Genomic DNA, 18605 nt, shown 5'->3' with positions numbered 1-18605 from the left:
GGTCATTTAGAGGGGTATTTTGGTTATAGGTTGGTGGGTGGGTTTGAGTCAGGAATTGTGCTAGGGGGTTGTGAGCATTGGGGGTGGAGTTAATGGGATGTATATATAGTGGGATAAGCAGGGAAGCCATGTTATGGCTTGAAAAATTTTGTCAAGAATAGAGGTGTGCAGCCAGTGTCAGGGTAGCTGTTTTCTGGTCAGTTTTAGGGCCTAGAGTTATGGAGGGTTTAGAGCAGTTAATTGCTAGGGTTAGGGAGCAGGCAGCTGATAATAGGCTGGAGTGTGTCCAGGAGCAGCTAGGGGCTTTAGCAGGCTACCCGGCGGGGCGTCCTCCCAGTCCTCTTGAACGCTTGAGCCCCTCTGCTTCCCCAGCCCCCCGGCGCAGACGGAGGAGTGTGACTCCCCCCTTACCTGTTTCCGCGGTAGTGGTCCCTGGTGTGACAGATCCGGTGGCTGGCGACGGTGGCGTTGTTCCGGTGTCGGGGACTGGAGCCATGGCGGTGTCGGGAGCGGCGGCAGCAGTGGAGAGGCCTGGAGTGAGAGGCCGAGGTGCGGTTCGCCGGGTGTCCAGTCGGGGTCAGCGCAGCACAGTCCGTGTGCCTGAGGAGCGACGTGGAGATGGACGTTGAGGGAAGCGGTGGTGCAGCGGCGGGGAGCAGTCCCCCTCCTTTCCAGTGTGGTGGGCTCGTTCAGGGAGCCTGTCAGGAGTTCTTCTGTGGGGCCGGAAGCAAGCCAGGACTCTGCGGCTGTCACGGTGAGTGCCTTCAGCGCTGCTAGAGTGCCATCTGCTGGGTCAGGGGCCAGTGTGCATAGTACACCCGTTAGCATGGGTGATTTGGCGCCATCTAGTCGCCGTTCGGAACATTGCAGTGTCGGTGGTAGGCCGGCGCCACCTGCTGTTCAGGAAAATTATTACATCGTGGTGGCAGGCCTGCGCCACCTCCTGGCCATTTTCGTTATAGCAGCAGTAGTGGTAGGTCTGCACTGACTTCTGAATATGTACAACATTTGCATCATCCAGCGCCTCCTGAGGGTGACGTTGACCAGGTGGCAGGTGTTTCGTTTGTTTGTTTATTTGTTGTTCCAGGTGTCGTCATGATGGGAGTCCGGTGTAGAAGCGGCCGATGCTTTGCGGCGGGCACTCTGGGTGCCTTGGATGCTCGGTCAGAAGACGGCTTTGGTGGATTCAGGACGGACAGCCCCGTTAGTGTTTGGCGACGGGCAGCCTTCTGGTGAGTCACGGCGCTTACACACCATACACGTGGGCAGTAATTTTAGTAAAGAAGAGGCTGGACGCAGCCTGCAAGGCTTAGGAGGGAAGCCTCCATGACGGACCTAGTAGGGAAAGGGTTAACTATGAGGGAGAGGTAGGGGGTGGAGGATGAGAGGAGGGAGGAGTTAGGGGGCCATTACCAGGCTTCCCGCTGCTTTCGGCACTGAGCGGAGTAACACATACTAGTATAAGCTCCTCCGTTGTCCCGCTCTGTGCCATGTCGAAGGCCGACATACTTGCGCGGCTGCGTGCTGCAGCTGTTCACCACGGTCCCGGGTGGTTGGAGGAGACCGTGGCGGCACTCACCAGGATCCCGGACGCCGAATCGTCGCCACGTCAGGCACGGCACCCGAGGTCTGTTGCTGAAGGGGACAGGCTCCCCTCCCCTGGCCCCCTTCCTAGCAGTAATATGGCGGCGGGGGGGGAGTCGGCAACACCCGCTCCTGCTCAGAGGAGGCAGAGAGCGTCGCCAGGGGCGACGGTGACTCAGGCCGGGTCTACCCGTCGCTCCCGGCGGTCCCGCCCTCCAGAACGCCTCAGCCCTGAGGTGGTCCCGCGGACGCGGCGTCGCAGAGGGAGCCCTACAAAGGACGCTGCAGGCCAGGCAGCTGGGGGGGCCGCCTCTTCCCAGGCCCTGCGTCCTGGCAGGAATCCCCAGCCGCGACGGGGTCCGGCGGTAATCAGGGAGTCGCAGGCCGGGCTCCCTGTCACCCCTCCCCCATCGGATGCAAGATTTGGAGGACAATCTACGGCCGCCCCGCCTGGTGATGCTCCGGCCAGGGGGCAGGCTTCATCGGGATCGTCTAGACGGACACCTAGAGCTGCAGCGACGACGATGCAACAGGTCCGATCGGGTGTCTGGGTCCCAGCGGTCGGGCGGCAGGTTGCCGGCCCATCTGTCAGTGCGTCGTCGTTCCCGTGTAGGAGATGTCGGTGGGATGGCCAGTCGTCTGCGAGAGAGGAGCTGGAGGAAGGTGAACTGGACGTTTATCGGCGAGGTCAGGATGGTCCGGCTGACGGGAACACAGCGCCTGTGCAGCCCGGTGAGTGCATAACTCCGTCTTTGTCATATCCTGCGATTTTTATGTCGGGTGTCGGCGGGGGGGCTGCTAGCGTAGCGTCGGCGGCCGGTAGCGGCGCGGTCGGGCGTGACGACGCGGGTCTAGCGGACTTAGTGGGTTGCTTGCGGGAGCTGGTCGGGCGTCTAGATAAGGCGGAGGCTCCAGTAGTTACGGAGGTGTCCCCGGCGGTAGTTTGGGAAGGCCCCCGGGAAGTGGAATCGTTACAGGCGCGGCCCGGGATGGGGGCAAAAGAGGCGGTCGCGGTGTCAGTACAGACCGAGGCCCAAAAGGAAGGCGATAGGGTGCTTATTGATGATCGTGCTCGTGGGGAGGTGTATGTTTGCTTCGAAGGTCCATTGGGGGCGCATTTAAAGCAGGAGGTGCGTGAGTGGATATGGAAGGACGAATATGTCGAGATTTTTTCTCTCCTGCCGCTTGCTAAATTCAATTTGGATAAGAGAAAGCGGGACGAGAGTAAGAAGGATGAGGAGGAACGTCGGCGGTATAGGCTTATCCCGCAGACGCTCGTCAATTGGTCGCAGGCGTTTGCGATATTAGCCAGTGTGATAGGGGAAAAGGCGCCGGAAAATTGTTCGGCGTTGTTTTGCTATTTTGATGCCATTGGGGAGGCTCATAGGGCATATGGGGGGCAGGCGTGGCTAAGATACGACGAGCAATTCCGTCAGCGGAAAGCGGTTCGGCCGGCGATTCGGTGGGACCAGAAGGATATTGCTCTCTGGTTAAGGGTTACGGCTCCGGTTAGGCAGTCCTTTCCCGGGAGCGTCGGCCAGGGAGGCCAGTCCAGTCAGGTCGGGCAAGGCGTCGGGGCAAAGCTGGGATTCTGCTGGCAATTCAACGATGGCCAGTGTAAGTTCGGGGCCACGTGCAAGTTCAAGCACGTGTGTTCAGAGTGTAATGGTGCATCCCACGGGGCTGCAAAATGTATGCGAAAGAAGAGGTCAGGGAACCAGTCCTCCTCGGTTAGTCAAGGGGTTGTCACCGGTGAGGGTGGAAAGGATGGTCCCTTATCTAAATGAGTATCCGGATAGGGCGGCGGCCATGTTACTTTACGAAGGGTTTTGTGTTGGGTTTATTATTCCTCCGCCTCCTTATGAGGTCCCGGTTACGCGGAGGAACCTTAAGTCGGCCTATTTGCATGCTCAGGTCGTGTCGGAAAAATTGTTTAAAGAGGTTTCGTTGGGTCGTATGGCGGGGCCTTTTGTTGATCAGCCAACAAAAGATTTAGTGGTGTCCCTGTTGGGTATTGTTCCAAAGTGCGAGCCTCGGAAATTTCGTTTGATTCAGCATTTATCGTTTCCCAGGGGTTCGTCAGTGAATGACGGGATTGATCACGAGTTGTGCTCCGTAGTGTATACCTCATTCGATAAGGCGGTGGGGTTAGTTCGGACTGCGGGTCCCGGCGCGCTGTTAGCAAAAACCGACATCGAGGCGGCTTTCAGGTTGTTGCCAGTTCATCCAAAGAGCCAACGGCTGTTGGGTTGTTTTTGGAATGGGGCTTTTTACGTGGATAGGTGCCTTCCGATGGGATGTTCCCTTTCTTGCGCATACTTCGAGGCGTTTAGTAGCTTCGTTGAGTGGGTGACGAAGGGAGTAGCTGGGGTCGACTCTTTGATACATTACTTGGACGATTTCTTGTGCGTCGGCCCGGGGGGTTCGCCGGTTTGCGGTAATTTGCTTCATGCATTGCAGAAGGTGGCGGGGGATTTTGGGATCCCTTTGGCGCCAGAAAAGACTGAGGGCCCGGTATCGACTATTTGCTTTTTGGGTATTGAAATTGACTCGGTGGCAATGGAGTGTCGTCTTCCTGCGGATAAGTTGGGGGCTTTGATTCAGGAGGTACGCCGGGCTTGTAGGTTAAAGAAAATTACGCTGCGTGAGCTTCAGTCGTTGCTGGGGAAGTTGAATTTCGCTTGCCGGATTATGCCAATGGGGAGGGTATTTGGTAGACGTTTGGCGGCGGCAACGGCGGGGGTGCGTGCGCCACATCATTTTGTGCGGCTCAAGGAGGAGCATCGAGCTGATCTGCAGGTATGGGATAACTTCTTGGGCCAGTATAACGGTCGCTCGCTATGGATGGCTCCGGCACAGGATACGAGTGATTTAAATATTTTTACGGATGCGGCGGGGGCGGGCGGTTTTGGAGCGTACGGGGGAGGTCCGTGGTGCGCAGGTCAATGGCCGGCTAGCTGGGTGTCCAGTGGACTCACGCAGAATCTGGCCCTGCTCGAGCTGTTCCCCATCGTGGTTGCGGCGACCATTTGGGGGGACAGGCTCAGGGATAAGAAGGTTCGTTTTTACTGCGACAACATGGGGGTGGTGCTGGCCATTAATAACATCACGGCATCATCTCCGCCGGTAGTTCAGTTGTTGCGACATTTAGTGTTGGTGTGCTTGTCATTGAACGCGTGTGTGGTGGCGGTTCATGTGCCGGGGGTACGGAATTGTATCGCTGATGCTCTTTCTCGCTCGCAGTGGGACCAGTTTCGGCAATTGGCACCGGGAGCGGACCGTCTCGGTTTGGCTTGTCCGGAACATCTCTGGGATCTGGTCTCGGTCCCGTAGAACGATTTGTGGAAAGGTCTTTAGCGCGCACAACGTGGAGTGCTTATTCTGCTTGTTGGAGGCAGTGGGAGGAGTGGGTAAGAGAGTTGGGTGACGTCAACACGGATAGAGACTCAACACGGATAGAGACAGGTTGGTAGGGGACGCCTGGGAGGCGGGGTTTTCTTTGGCAAAGGTTAATCGTTTCATGTCTGCGGTAGCATTTGGTTTTAAGTTGCGGGGCTTTCGGGATATATCTAAGGAATTTTTAGTGGGACAGGCTTTGAAGGGTCTGCGCCGAGGTAGGGTCGAGGCGGATTGTAGAAGGCCTGTGTCGTTTTCTCTTCTTAGCTCTTTGGGCGGATCATTAGCATCGGTCTGTCGTTCTTCGGCCGAGATGGAGTTGTTTCGGTTCGCATTTTCTTTGGCGTTCTTTGGGGCATTCAGAATTGGCGAGCTGGTGTCGCCTAGTACCAAGCGGGCAGGGGGGTTGAGACTGGGGGAGGTGAGCCTATATGCGGATCGGCTCGAGGTATGGTTGCGCCGGTCAAAAACTGACCAATTGGGAAAGGGAAAGCTGATAGTTTTGTTCGCCCTCCCTGGTTCGGCTATGTGCCCGGTCGCTTGCATGTGGGGTTTTGAGCCACGAGGGGGGTCTCCAGAGTTGCCATTGTTATGTCACGAGGATGGGTCATTTTTGTTCAGATTTCAATTTGGAGCTGTATTTAAAAAATGTTTGGCGGCGGTCGGTGTCGCGGCGGGCCCGTATTCATCTCATTCCTTCAGGATTGGCGCAGCAACAGAAGCAGGGCGCTGGGGGTTGGATGATGAAGGGGTGCGGCACATCGGTCATTGGGAGTCCAACAGATTTAGGTTTTATGTCCGCCCCCATCTGTTATGAGTCATGTTGTTAGCGGTTGAAAAATGTTTGTGTGTTGGTATCTAATTTTCTTTTCCGTTTCAGATACGCCTCCATGTCTGGTGTGGTTGTTGGGCCACTCTTACGTGCATTGGGGGGCTTTGAGGGCGGACGTCTGCCCGGATGGTCGCCAGTTGCGCATTCCGCGGCAGGATGCGGTTTTGCATTGGCTGGGATTTAGAGGTATGTCATGTAGCAGGGTGTTAGCGGAATTCCAGACATATTCCCGGCTGGATAGGGTTGCAGAGGTCTTGGTATTGCACGTGGGTGAGAATGACTTGGGGGTCCGCCCCTTTCGTGAGTTGGTGCGGGATATTAAACATGATATGTTGTGTTTGTGGGTTTCTTATCCCAGGTTGGTGATAGTGTGGTCGGACATTGTCCCAAGGAAACATTGGCGACTGGCTAGGTCAGTGGAACGAGTCAATAAGGCTCGCATTAAAGTTAATCGGGCGGTGTCCCGTTTTGTAGCCAAAAATGGGGGCATTTGCGTGCGGCACAGAGATTTGGAGTCAGGAGTGGGGAACTACTGGAGGAGTGATGGGGTTCATTTGACCGAGGTTGGGATCAATCTGTGGAGCCTGGCAATAACAGAGGGAATTGAAAGGGCGGTGGTGGTGTGGCGGAAACTCACAGGCTTAAGGTGGTCAAGGCCTGTTTCGCTGTGGCGGGGGGAGTCCTTGAGGTCAGTCAGTACAAAATGGTGGGGGGGTCGCATCGGGGGTATGCGTCCCCCAAAAAAGGTACATGGTTGAAGACTTCATCGGGTGTTATCCCTTTGAAGTGGTCTTCTGGTGGTTGGAGCCATCTGCAGAGGTGAGCGGTGCCTTCAAGCTGGTTTACGGCTGGAGGTAATTGGTTGGTGGTGGTTGCAGATGGCTAACTCGGGGTGTTTAAAAAGGAATATCTAAAATGGCTTCAAGGACTTCCCCTGCTCGGATTAATGTTAACGTTAAATTGTTATTTATGATTCTGACCCATGTTGGGTCATGTGAATTATTAGAAGGAATTCTCTGGTTGGATTCCTAATTAGTTATCCGAATGTTTCGGATTTAAATGGTATTTTATAAAACTGTGAAATTAATAAACGGCTGCTGTGGCCATTTCATATCCAACCTCGGTGTCACGTGTCTTGTCTAAAAGGTGGGGGTGGAGGGATAGGAAGGGATAAGTGAAGGTTTACTAACACACGACTCTACTTAGGCAGGTCAAGAAGAGGCTGGACGCAGACTGCAAGGCTTAGGAGGGAAGCCTCCATGACAGACCTAGTAGGGAAAGGGTTAACTATGAGGGAGAGGTAGGGGGTGGAGGATGAGAGGAGGGAGGAGTTAGGGGGCCGTTACCAGGTTTCCCGCTGCTTTCGGCATTGAGCCGGAAGCAGCGGGAGGAGTAACACATACTAGTATAAGCTCCCACCCTCCCGCCCTTTGTTTGTTGATCCCTTGTGGTCTTTATGTGAGTACGTCTATGAGTGCTTTGCTTTTACTGTGTGCTTATCTAACATGTTGTTTTTATTTTCATTCGGAGTAGGTCCAGGTGTCATAGCAGCTGGCGGGGGGAGTCCTTGAGGTCAGTCAGTACAAAATGGTGGGGGGGTCGCATCGGGGGTATGCGTCCCCCAAAAAAGGTACATGGTTGAAGACTTCATCGGGTGTTATCCCTTTGAAGTGGTCTTCTGGTGGTTGGAGCCATCTGCAGAGGTGAGCGGTGCCTCCGAGCTGGTTTACGGCTGGAGGTAATTGGTTGGTGGTGGTTGCAGATGGCTAACTCGGGGTGTTTAAAAAGGAATATCTAAAATGGCTTCAAGGACTTCCCCTGCTCGGATTAATGTTAACGTTAAATTGTTATTTATGATTCTGACCCATGTTGGGTCATGTGAATTATTAGAAGGAATTCTCTGGTTGGATTCCTAATTAGTTATCCGAATGTTTCGGATTTAAATGGTATTTTATAAAACTGTGAAATTAATAAACGGCTGCTGTGGCCATTTCACATCCAACCTCGGTGTCACGTGTCTTTTCTAAAAGATGGGAGTGGAGGGATAGGAAGGGATAAGTGAAGGTTCACTAACACACGACTCTACTTAGGCAGGTCATGAGAGTAGTCTAGTGGGGCAAGTACCTGTAGGTTGCGGTTCTACGGGGGATTTGTCAGTCACGAGTGGAGTTTGGGGAAATTTGTTAGATGGGTTACGTCAGTTGTTAGCTTCAGTTGATACTTCTCGTGGGTCACAGCTAGCAGGTCCCATTGGAGCTTGGTCAGTGCAGGGACAGTTAGAGGGGGGTGCTCGTAGGGAGAGTACTGCGAGTGCTGAGGCAGGCTCTTCGTCATTTAACGCCTTAGATGCCGGGGTCCAGACGGAGAAGGTAGATGGGGCTAATAAGCCCTTGCCAGTTTCGGATACTGCAAAGGGGAGCATGTACATTCGCTTTGAAGGACCATTAGGGACCCACTTAAAGCCAGAGCTCCGTGAAAATATTTGGAAAAGGGAGAATTTGGATATTTTTACTTTATTGCCGTTGGAGCGATTTAGTGTGGAACGGTGGGAAAAGGGCAAGGAACATTGTAAGGAGGAGGATGATGAGAGAAGACGGTATAGGCTGATTCCGCGCACATTTGGGAATTGGCTACAAGCTTTTTCCATCATGGCTAGCGTTATATTGGAGAAATGCCCAGAACATTGTTCCGGTTTATTTTATTACTTGAATTCTATTTGGGAGGCTTATAGAACGTATGAGGGTACTGCTTGGCTTAAATATGATGAGCAGTTTCGTCAGCGTATGGCGGTTCAGTCATCCCTGCGGTGGGATCATAAGGACATAAGCTTTTGGCTGCACCTTATGACTACACCAAAGGGGGCTGGTCAGGGGGGTCATGTTGAAGTCGCGAGTTTGCATAACCCCTTTCAGTCGTCACCCGGCGGGTCTAGATCAGCGGGTTCATCGGGGAGTTTTAAGAAAGGGGTCTGCTGACTCTACAACGAGAGCACCTGTAAATGGGGAACTAATTGTGTCTATAGATACGAATGTGCCGGGTGTGGGGGTGGTAACCACCCCATCTTCAAGTGTTTTAAGCGGGCACGAGGAGGCACGGCGAAGCCAGGGGATGGTTCTGCTAAAGGAGGTGAGTCCAGTAAACCTCGATGCTATGACGCCTTGGCTAAAGAGGTACCCCGACAATGAGAGGGCGCAGCTGTTATTGAACGGTTTTGGGGACGGATTTAGGATTCCGTTCTCCCCGGGGGTGGGTGTTTTGATGGCTAATAATCTGCGTTCGGTACGTCATTTAATGAGGCGGTTCATTTGGTTAGGACGGCGGGGCAAGGGGCGCTTATGGCTAAGGTGGATGTGGAGTCTGTATTTCGCCTTTTGCCGGTGCACCCAGAATCCATGCACTTGCTGGGGTGCTCGTTTGATGGCCTTTTTTATATTGATAGGTGCCTTCCTATGGGGTGCTCTATTTCTTGTGCCTATTTCGAAGCCTTCAGCACGTTTTTGGAGTGGGTGGTCCATGAACGAGCCGGCTCTAAAGCAGTTATTCATTATTTGGATGACTTCTTTTGTGTGGGCCCTGCGGCTCGGCCGTCGTGTGCAATATTGTTATGGGCAATGATGGATGTTTTTGTTGACTTTGGGGTTCCGTTGGCGTTTGAAAAAACCGAAGGACCAACCACTACGATCTGTTTTTTGGGAATTGAAATTGATTCCCAGGCAATGGAATGTAGGTTGCCAGAGGCAAAACGTATTCATCTGCGAGCAACGGTGCAGGAGGCTCTGGTGAGAACAAAAATCACCCTGCGGCTCCTGCAATCTTTATTGAGGAAACTCAATTTTGCCTGTAGAATTATGCCCATGGGCCATGTTTTTTGTAGGCGCTTAGCACAAGCAACTGCTTGTGTTAGATGTCCCCACTGTTTTATTCGCCTTGGCAAGGAGCATAAGGCGGATTTGAGGGTTTGGGATTCCTTTTTGGTAGAATATAACGGCGATCATTATGGATTGCAGAGGGAGTTTCGAATGTGGAGATGCAATTGTGTACTGATGCTTCCGCTTCTATCGGTTTCAGGGCATATTTTCAGGGAAAATGGTGTGTTGGTACTTGGCCACTAGAGTGGAGGGAGTGTGGTTTGATGGGTAATCTTTGTTTTCTGGAGTTGTTTCCCATTCTTGTTGCAGTGGAAATTTGGGGACAGCTTTTGTCCAATCGGTCTGTGGTTTTTTACTGTGATAACATGGTGGTCGTGTGCGCTATTAATAGTTTGTCCGCCAATTCCCCCCCGGTAATCACAGTGCTACGCCAGTTGGTCCTGCTGTGTTTGAGATGGAACATTCTATTTAGGGCTCATCATGTTCCTGGAGTTTCCAATGACATTGCAGATGCTTTATCTCGATTGCAATGGGATAGTTTCCGTTGGCTAGCTCCAGAGGCGGAGAGGGATCTGGTTTATTGCCCCGAGCACCTTTGGAGGGTGGTGTCGCTCGTCTGATATGGTGGGCGAAGCGTTCGCTGGCCCCTGCTACGTGGGATGCTTATACCACGATCTGGGTGAGATGGTTCCAGCTGGAGGATTCGTGGTGTAGTCAAGGGAGTCCTTTTAGTGCCTTAGAGGGGATGTTTTGTTTTTTGTTATCTCTTATGCAGAGTGGATCTTCAGCTTCCTCTGTTGTTAAGTCGATAGCGGCACTTCCCTTTTTCTTTAAGTTAATTGGTTGTACGGATGTTACTAAGCATTTCTTGATACGGCGGGCTCTGCAGGGTTTTCAAAAAGGGCATGTCGGGCAGGATAAGCGTGGGCCCGTGTCTTTTGCAATGTTGGAGGGACTTTATTCTCAGTTGCACAGGATATCCCATTCAGATTATGAGAGGTTGTTGTTTCAATTGGCTTTCTCTTGGGCTTTCTATGGGACTTTTAGGGTTGGCAAATTTTGGTTAGTCCCTCAAAACGGGTGCAGGGCGGTATTCAAGTAACCGATGTGTTTTTTTCAGGATAGTGTGTTGAGAATAATGTTGTATCATTCAAAAACTGACAGGAATGGAAAAGGTTTTGAGATTTGTTTGACTTAAATTCATGAGGGGGAATCGTGCCCAGTGGGGTGTTTTCTGCATTTCATGGCTGTGTGTCCTCAGGGATTTTCCTCTTTGCTGGTGCTTGCGGATGGTTCAGCGTTGTCCAGATATCAATTTATTGCTGTCTTTAAGAAATGCGTACAAGGGTTGGGCCTTTCACATCTGGATTACAGCTCTCGTTCTTTTAGGATTGGAGCTGCTACTGAGGCTTCTCGTTTTGGGCTCGACACTGCTTCAGTTAAGAGGATTGGCCGCTTGGAGTCCAGCCGCTTTCGTTCCTATGTTAGGCTGCATTTGCTGGAATGTTGATTTCTTTATCTTGGGTTTATTTTGTGTGGGGGGGATGTCATTCTTTTTCTGTGTGACTAATTTTCTGTTGCTTTCAGGTTCTGCAAAATGTGTGGTTTGGCTTCTTGGCCATTCCTATATTTACTGGGCTGAAAGGAGTGCCCGTGTGCGTCCGAATGGTAGGTATTTGGGTTTAGATCCGGATGAGGTGGAGGTACACTGGTTCGGAGTTTGTGGCCTGACCTGGGATCAGGTTAGGCCTTTGTTTCAGGATGCGGTTAGGTCCTGGGGTCTACCTGACATCTTGATAATTCATGCAGGGGGTAATGACATCGGGAGTTATCCCATGCGGAACCTCATTAAGACCATTAAGAGGGACTTCTTATGTTTTGTAGACACCCATCCTGGGCTTTTGATTATCTGGTCCAAAATTGTACAGCGGGTAAAATGGTGCAATGCGCAGTCAGTGTCGGCGCTGAATAGGACCAGAGTTAAGATTAATAAGACAGTGGCCAAGTTTATTCGCCTAAATGGTGGGTTGTTAGTTCATCACCGACTGTTGGAGGATCGGGGCGCGTACATTGGAAAGGATGGGGTTCACTTAACGGATGTGGGCCTGGATGTTTTTAATTTTGGCCTCCAAGAAGGGCTGGAGTTGGGTTTCCAAATGTGGCGGCGCATGAAAATTTAAGGAGTCAAGTTTTCATGCTGTGGTGGGTCCTTGGCAACGCTATTTATGTTTTTATATATTGCTGTCTTTGACGCAATCAATATATTGGTTTTATTTTAAAGCTATGGATTTGGGCTTCTCTAAGGGGCGGACCCTGGGAAGCGTGGTGCTTTAGAATACTCGTGGTGACGCCACTGTAGCTTATATGGTCACGGCTAGTGGTTTAAAGGCATGGTGTCGCCCCAAAAACATGTTTTTTTTTTAAAATTTAAACATTTAGTGTGTGGGTGATTAAACATTGTTCAAATTTTTTTTATTTTTTTCGCGAGTCAGGAAATATTATAAATTTTTTCAAATTTATAATACTACCCATTTTTGGTCACTAGATGGAGCTGTTTGGAGCTAGTTCCCAAAATTGCAGCATTGCAACATTGGGTTAAAAGCTATCGCTCTAGTGAGCTCTCAGCATCCCCCCCTCCTTTATCCTGGCTAGTGCCGGGATAAACGAGGGGTTTGAAAGGTTTAACCTCCTACACTGTGTGTCGCCATTTTTTGAGGTAACCCACAGTGTAGTAGGTTTACATGCAGTAGTAAACACACACAAACACTAACATACATTGAAATCGCTTACCTGCTCCTGCCGCCGCGGCCCGTCCGCTCCCTTTGCTGCCGCTGTTCCATGTGCACTTGTCCGGAAGCCGCGACCGGAAGTAGTAATATTACTGTCCAGCCGCGACTTCCGGTCCACAGGAAAATGGCGCCGGACGGCGCCAATTTCGAATAGGACTGTGTGGGAGCGGCGCATGCGCAGTTCCCACACAGACGCCGTACACGGCAGTCAATGGGACGGGAGCCGTTCGCAGTCCCTATGGGACTGTGGCTGCCGTATTCCATGTCTGTGTGTGTCGTTAATCGACACACACAGAAATGGAACAAAAAATGGCAGCCCCCATAGGGAAGAAAAAGTGTGAAAATAAGAAACAGTAAAACACAAACACACAAATGAAAATAAACGTTTATATTAAGGCACTAACATCTTTAACATATAAAAAAATTATTTGTGATGACACTGTTCCTTTAAGGGTATTGCTTTATTTATGTTTTGGAGGTTGTCAAGGACTTAGCCACATAATGTTAATATGTTAATTATGTTTATGATATGTTTATACTTGTTTTTTATATATTCTCAGGTTCTGTAAAAGAAATCATCTAATAAAGCTGTGACAAGCACCTTCCAATTTTAATTGTGTCGTTGTATATTTATTAGATAGGAGGGTGTTTGTGTGGCCCCTTGTCGCCCTTGTACCGTCATGTGAGCCCAGAGCTAAGCAGAGCTGGGCAGAGGGCGGTCATGACGAATCTGGGCATGCAAGGGGTCATTTAGAGGGGTATTTTGGTTATAGGTTGGTGGGTGGGTTTGAGTCAGGAATTGTGCTAGGGGGTTGTGAGCATTGGGGGTGGAGTTAAGGGGATGTTTATATAGTGGGATAAGCAGGGAAGTCATTTTATGCCTTGAAAAATTTTGTCCCGCCTGCCGTCCCGTTAATTTTTCTTTTGAGCGGAGATGAGCGGTCACTATATGCATATACACTTCCATTGCGATGCTGCCACCTAGTGGCCAGGAAGCATTTTTATGTGTTGTTTTAGTCACAGGACCTGTGCTTACATGTTCTGAGCTGTGCAGATGCTCACGTCAGTAAAGCTCACTGCTATGTAACACTGTTCAGACAATGGTGGCTGACCCTGTTTATTGCAGGCACCGGGAAAACCGGCTCGGGCACTGTCTTTAATATTTACTTTAGTGTGCAAAAACAGTGTAGTATGGGCAAGTAATCAGTGTCGGAACATTGAATAACTCACAAAGGGGCTGTTTTTAAATTTGATAAAAGGCGACTGTTCCCACCTAATGGGTTCAGGTGCAAGGGCTGCGACCCATAAATCAGCAACTATTGTTCCAGCAGGGCTGAGTAGGCCCTGAAGCCAGAGAGGGCCCATTGCTGTGGCGGTGGAGTGCAGGAACCTCCCCACAGATGATTGCTGTGAAAGAGGCAGCATTGGATGTAATAAGTGGAAGTTGCGTGAAGCCTCCCTGTTGTTTAGTTGCTGAGACGATGGGTTACCCCTGTATCAGGGAAGAGTCCGAGCTCTGTCCCAAGAAAACCAAGGTGGTAAAACCCCATTTCCTGCATTGCCTGAAATTGCCGCCATTTTGTGTAATATTTTAAGTGACTGTGCCTCTCTGCTAAGAACAGTTTTTTGTATTTACTTTTGGTCGTTTTGCAAACATTACCGGCCTACTAAAAGAAACCTGCATCAAACCTGGGTTTCTTGTCATCATACTGCCAGTAACAATGCAAGGTCAAATACATTACTCGCCCTCACTAGCCTCCCCTCATGCCAAATTTTATGGCCAAAAGGACCATAACAATTTTATTCTATTTGAAATAATAGGTGGATTTCTGACTTTAGAGAACAGAGGGTAAAATAATAGACATGTTCCTCACCTCTGTACCTGAGATATGGTACAATTTGTCCCGTAAAAATTAATCCCTCATATGGCTGTGTCAACGAAAAAATAAAAGAGTTATGACTTTTGGAAGGCGGGGAAGAAAAAAACAAAAACATAAAAATGAAACTTAGCCTGGTCCTGAAAGGGTTAATCTAAGACTGAATAGCTTTTAAAAATTATATTAAAAATAAAAGGGGAGTTATGACTACAAAACAGAGGGTAAAGAACAGAGATGTTCCTCACCTCTGTACCTGAGATATGGTTGTGTTATACTAGATATTGTCTATAGAAGATATACATGTTAAAAACACATATATTCTGATGTATCAGGAAGATACTATCACACCTCTGCGGGTCTAGAACTCATATTTAGCCTGAGTGTTATCAGTAATTAATATAAATATTAATTACCTGTCTTGTGATTCCTTTCTTGCTGCTGACAGGATTATATGTCACGTTCCTTCTTCTCACTAGGATCAGTCATCTGTAAAGAATCAAAGGTGTGATAATATGTTCCTGATACATGTTATAGACACTTATATGAATAACACACTAGGGCCATAATTATTTATCTCAGGTATAATGTACAAATAGAAAATAAAGAAAAAGACGACACTAAGGACCTGTTCACATTACCGTTGCCCTTCCGTTGAGGGATTCCGTCTGAGGTTTCCGTCGGGTTAACCCCTCAAAAATGAAACAAAATAACATGCCCCCCCTTTCCTGTGCTGTATGGCTAAACCCCGTTGTCATAGGATACGGACGAAGACTGCCTCCTATTGCATCATTGGGATCTGCAGCTGACCACGGTCAAGAGACTGGTCGTCCAGCTGCTGGAACAATCTTGGAGGCACCCTTGGGTGATGCCAGGATTCCTGTGAGTGGTGAGTCACATTCATGTTTGGCTGCGTAGTCAAGCACAAATGTGTTGACGGATGTGGATTTGTTCTCTGTTTTAAAGGACAACTTGGGCTTGTTTGGGTGGCAAAGGGTGGAGTATAAGCTCTGCCAGTAAAGCCAGTAGGTTAATACCCCGCCTGACTAGATGGTTTGTACAGATTAACCTTTTGTGGCTTATTATTCTGTGGTGTGGCTCCTCTGGGAATTTACCTGTCCACCAATATAGGGGACAAGATCCACAGTTGAGAATTTGTGATATTTGTTTTCAGTGTATCACGTAATCGTGGACAAAGAGCGTATTGTGGACAAGAAGCTTAGTTTTGAGAGAGGGTCTGAGAAAAATTTCAAAGTGGTAAAGACCTGTACGATGTAACCTGTCATTTAAAACTAGATAGCCTTGCTGTAAATATCACAGAGACGCTACATAAGTGTCAGGATTGTGAATAGACATGACGTCCTGGCTGGAGGTAATGTATATTCACTTTCAGGACACTTGAATAACGTTATAATGTGTTTATGTGGCTGCACATAGCGATATAGCTATATCACTATGTGCTGTGTAAATGAATGGGGAGAAGTGTATGACGCTGATTGGTCATTGATTGGTCAGCGCCATACACTTCTCTCCACAACGCCCACTTGGTCAAAAAGTAAAACACGCCCAGTTGTCCATTAAGAAACTCATTAGCATGAAGCTAAAATAGGTTATAACTCCTTCAAAAATGATTGTTTTTCTAAATAAAAAACACTGCTGTAATCTACATTACAGCGCCGATCATATTATGTAGACGATAGGCCACTTATAATGTGAGCCCAGAGCTAAGCAGAGCTGGGCAAAGGGCGGTCATGATGGGTCCGGACCTGCAAGGGGTCATTTAGAGGGGTATTTTTGGTTATAGGTTGGTGGGTGGGTTTGAGTCAGGAATTGTGCTAGGGGGTTGTGAGCATTGGGGGTGGAGTTAATGGGATGTATATATAGTGGGATAAGCAGGGAAGCCATGTTATGGCTTAAATTTTTTTGTCAAGAATAGAGGTGTGCAGCCAGTGTCAGGGTAGCTGTTTTCTGGTCAGTTTTAGGGCCTAGAGTTATGGAGGGTTTAGAGCAGTTAATTGTTAGGGTTAGGGAGGAGGCAGCTGATAAGGGGCTGGAGTGGGTCCAGGAGCAGCTAGGGGCTTTAGCAGGCTCCCCGGCGGGGCATCCCCCCAGAGCCCGGCGTTCACAGCCTCTTGAACGCTTGAGCCCCTCTGCTTCCCCAGCCCCCCGGCGCAGACGGAGGAGTGTGACTTCCCACTTACCTGTTTCCGCGGTAGTGGTCCCTGGTGTGACAGATCCGGTGGCTGGCGACGGTGGCGTTGTTCCGGTGTCGGGGACTGGAGCCATGGCGGTGTCGGGAGCGGCAGCAGCAGTGGAGAGGCCTGGAGTGAGAGGCCGAGGTGCGGTTCGCCGGGTGTCCAGTCGGGGTCAGCGCAGCACAGTCCGTGTGCCTGAGGAGCGACGTGGAGATGGACGTTGAGGGAAGCGGTGGTGCAGCGGCGGGGAGCAGTCCCCCTCCTTTACAGTGTGGTGGGCTCGTTCAGGGAGCCTGTCAGGAGTTCTTCTGTGGGGCCGGAAGCAAGCCAGGACTCTGCGGCTGTCACGGTGAGTGCCTTCAGCGCTGCTAGAGCGCCATCTGCCTGGGTCAGGGGCCAGTATGCTTAGTACACCCGTTAGCATGGGTGATTTGGCGCCATCTAGTCGCCGTTCGGAACATTGCAGTGTCGGTGGTAGGCCAGCGCCACCTGCTGTACAGGAAAATTATTACATCGTGGTGGCAGGCCTGCGCCACCTCCTGGCCATTTTCGTTATAGCAGCAGTAGTGGTAGGTCTGCACTGACTGCTGAATATGTACAAAATGTGCATCATCCAGCGCCTCCTGAGGATGACATTGGCCAGGTAGCAGGTGTTTCGTCTGTTTATTTGCTGTTCCAGGTGTTGTCGGGACGGGAGTCCGGTGTAGAAGCGGCCGATGCTTTGCGGCGGGCACTCGGGGTGCCTAGGATGATCGGTCAGGAGACGGCTTCGGTGGATTCAGGACGGATGGCCCCGTTAGTGTCTGGCGAGGGGCAGCCTTCTGATGAGTCACAGCGTTTACACACCATACACGTGGGCAGTAATTTTAGTAATGAGAGTAGTCTAGTGGGGCAAGTACCTGTAGGTTGCGGTTCTACGGGGGATTTGTCAGTCACGAGTGGAGTTTGGGGAAATTTGTTAGATGGGTTACGTCAGTTGTTAGCTTCAGTTGATACTTCTCGTGGGTCACAGCTAGCAGGTCCCGTTGGAGCTTGGTCAGCGCAGGGACAGTTAGAGGGGGGTTCTCGTAGGGAGAGTACTGCGAGTGCTGAGGAAGGCTCTTCGTCATTTAACGCCTTATATGCCGGGGTCCAGACGGAGAAGGTAGATGGGGCTAATAAGCCCTTGCCAGTTTTGGATACTGCAAAGGGGAGCATGTACATTTGCTTTGAAGGACCATTAGGGGCCCACTTAAAGCCAGAGATCCGTGAAAAGATTTGGAAAAGGGAGAATTTGGATATTTTTACTTTATTGCCGTTGGAGCGATTTAGTGTGGAACGGTGGGAAAAGGGCAAGGAACATCGTAAGGAGGAGGATGAGGAGAGAAGACGGTATAGGCTGATTCCGCGCACATTTGGGAATTGGCTACATGCTTTTTCCATCATGGCTAGCATTATAGGGGAGAAATGCCCAGAACATTGTTCCGGTTTATTTTGTTACTTGGATTCTATTTGGGAGGCTTATAGAACGTATGGGGGAACTGCTTGGCTTAAATATGACGAGCAGTTTCGTCAGCGTATGGCGGTTCAGTCATCCCTGCGGTGGGATCATAAGGACATAAGCCTTTGGATGCGCCTTATGACTACACCAAAGGGGACTGGTCAGGGGGGTCATGTTGAAGTCGCGGGTTTGCATAACCCCTTTCAGTCCTCACCCGGCGGGTCTAGATCAGCGGGTTCATCGGGGAGTTTTAAAAAAGGGGTCTGCTGACTCTACAACGAGAGCACCTGTAAATGGGGAACTAATTGTGTCTATAGACACGAATGTGCCGGGTGTAGGGGTGGTAACCACCCCGTATTCAAGTGTTTTAAGCGGGCACGAGGAAGCACGACGAAGCCAGGGGATGGTTCTGCTAAAGGGGGTGAGTCCAGTGAACCTCGACGCTATGACGCCTTGGCTAAATAGGTACCCCGACAATGAGAGGGCACAGCTGTTATTGAACGGTTTTGTGGACGGATTTAGGATTCCGTTCTCCGAGGGGGTGGGTGTTTTGATGGCTAATAATCTGCGTTCGGTGCGGGATCAT

At 50.3% G+C, this 18605-nt stretch overlaps 1 long non-coding RNA gene across 6 annotated transcripts in view; it reads right to left on the bottom strand.

The window, feature by feature from the left end:
- The window catches only part of LOC142699153 (uncharacterized), a 193206-nt gene that overhangs the window by 86999 nt on the left and 87602 nt on the right, over positions 1–18605 (bottom strand). For 5 of the 6 annotated variants that reach the window (XR_012866039.1, XR_012866036.1, XR_012866038.1 and 2 more), the window contains one exon: positions 14761–14833. The exons of the other annotated variant lie outside the window; for it this stretch is intronic. This is a non-coding gene — a long non-coding RNA (uncharacterized LOC142699153). The remainder of the gene's footprint in view (positions 1–14760; positions 14834–18605) is intronic. 6 annotated transcript variants of the gene reach the window in all.

This window comes from Rhinoderma darwinii, unplaced genomic scaffold, assembly GCF_050947455.1.
Source record: "Rhinoderma darwinii isolate aRhiDar2 unplaced genomic scaffold, aRhiDar2.hap1 Scaffold_138, whole genome shotgun sequence".
Taxonomy (NCBI): Eukaryota; Metazoa; Chordata; class Amphibia; order Anura; family Rhinodermatidae; genus Rhinoderma; species Rhinoderma darwinii.
Note: the sequence above shows the minus strand (reverse complement) of the source record. Positions and strands in the feature narration are given on the sequence as shown.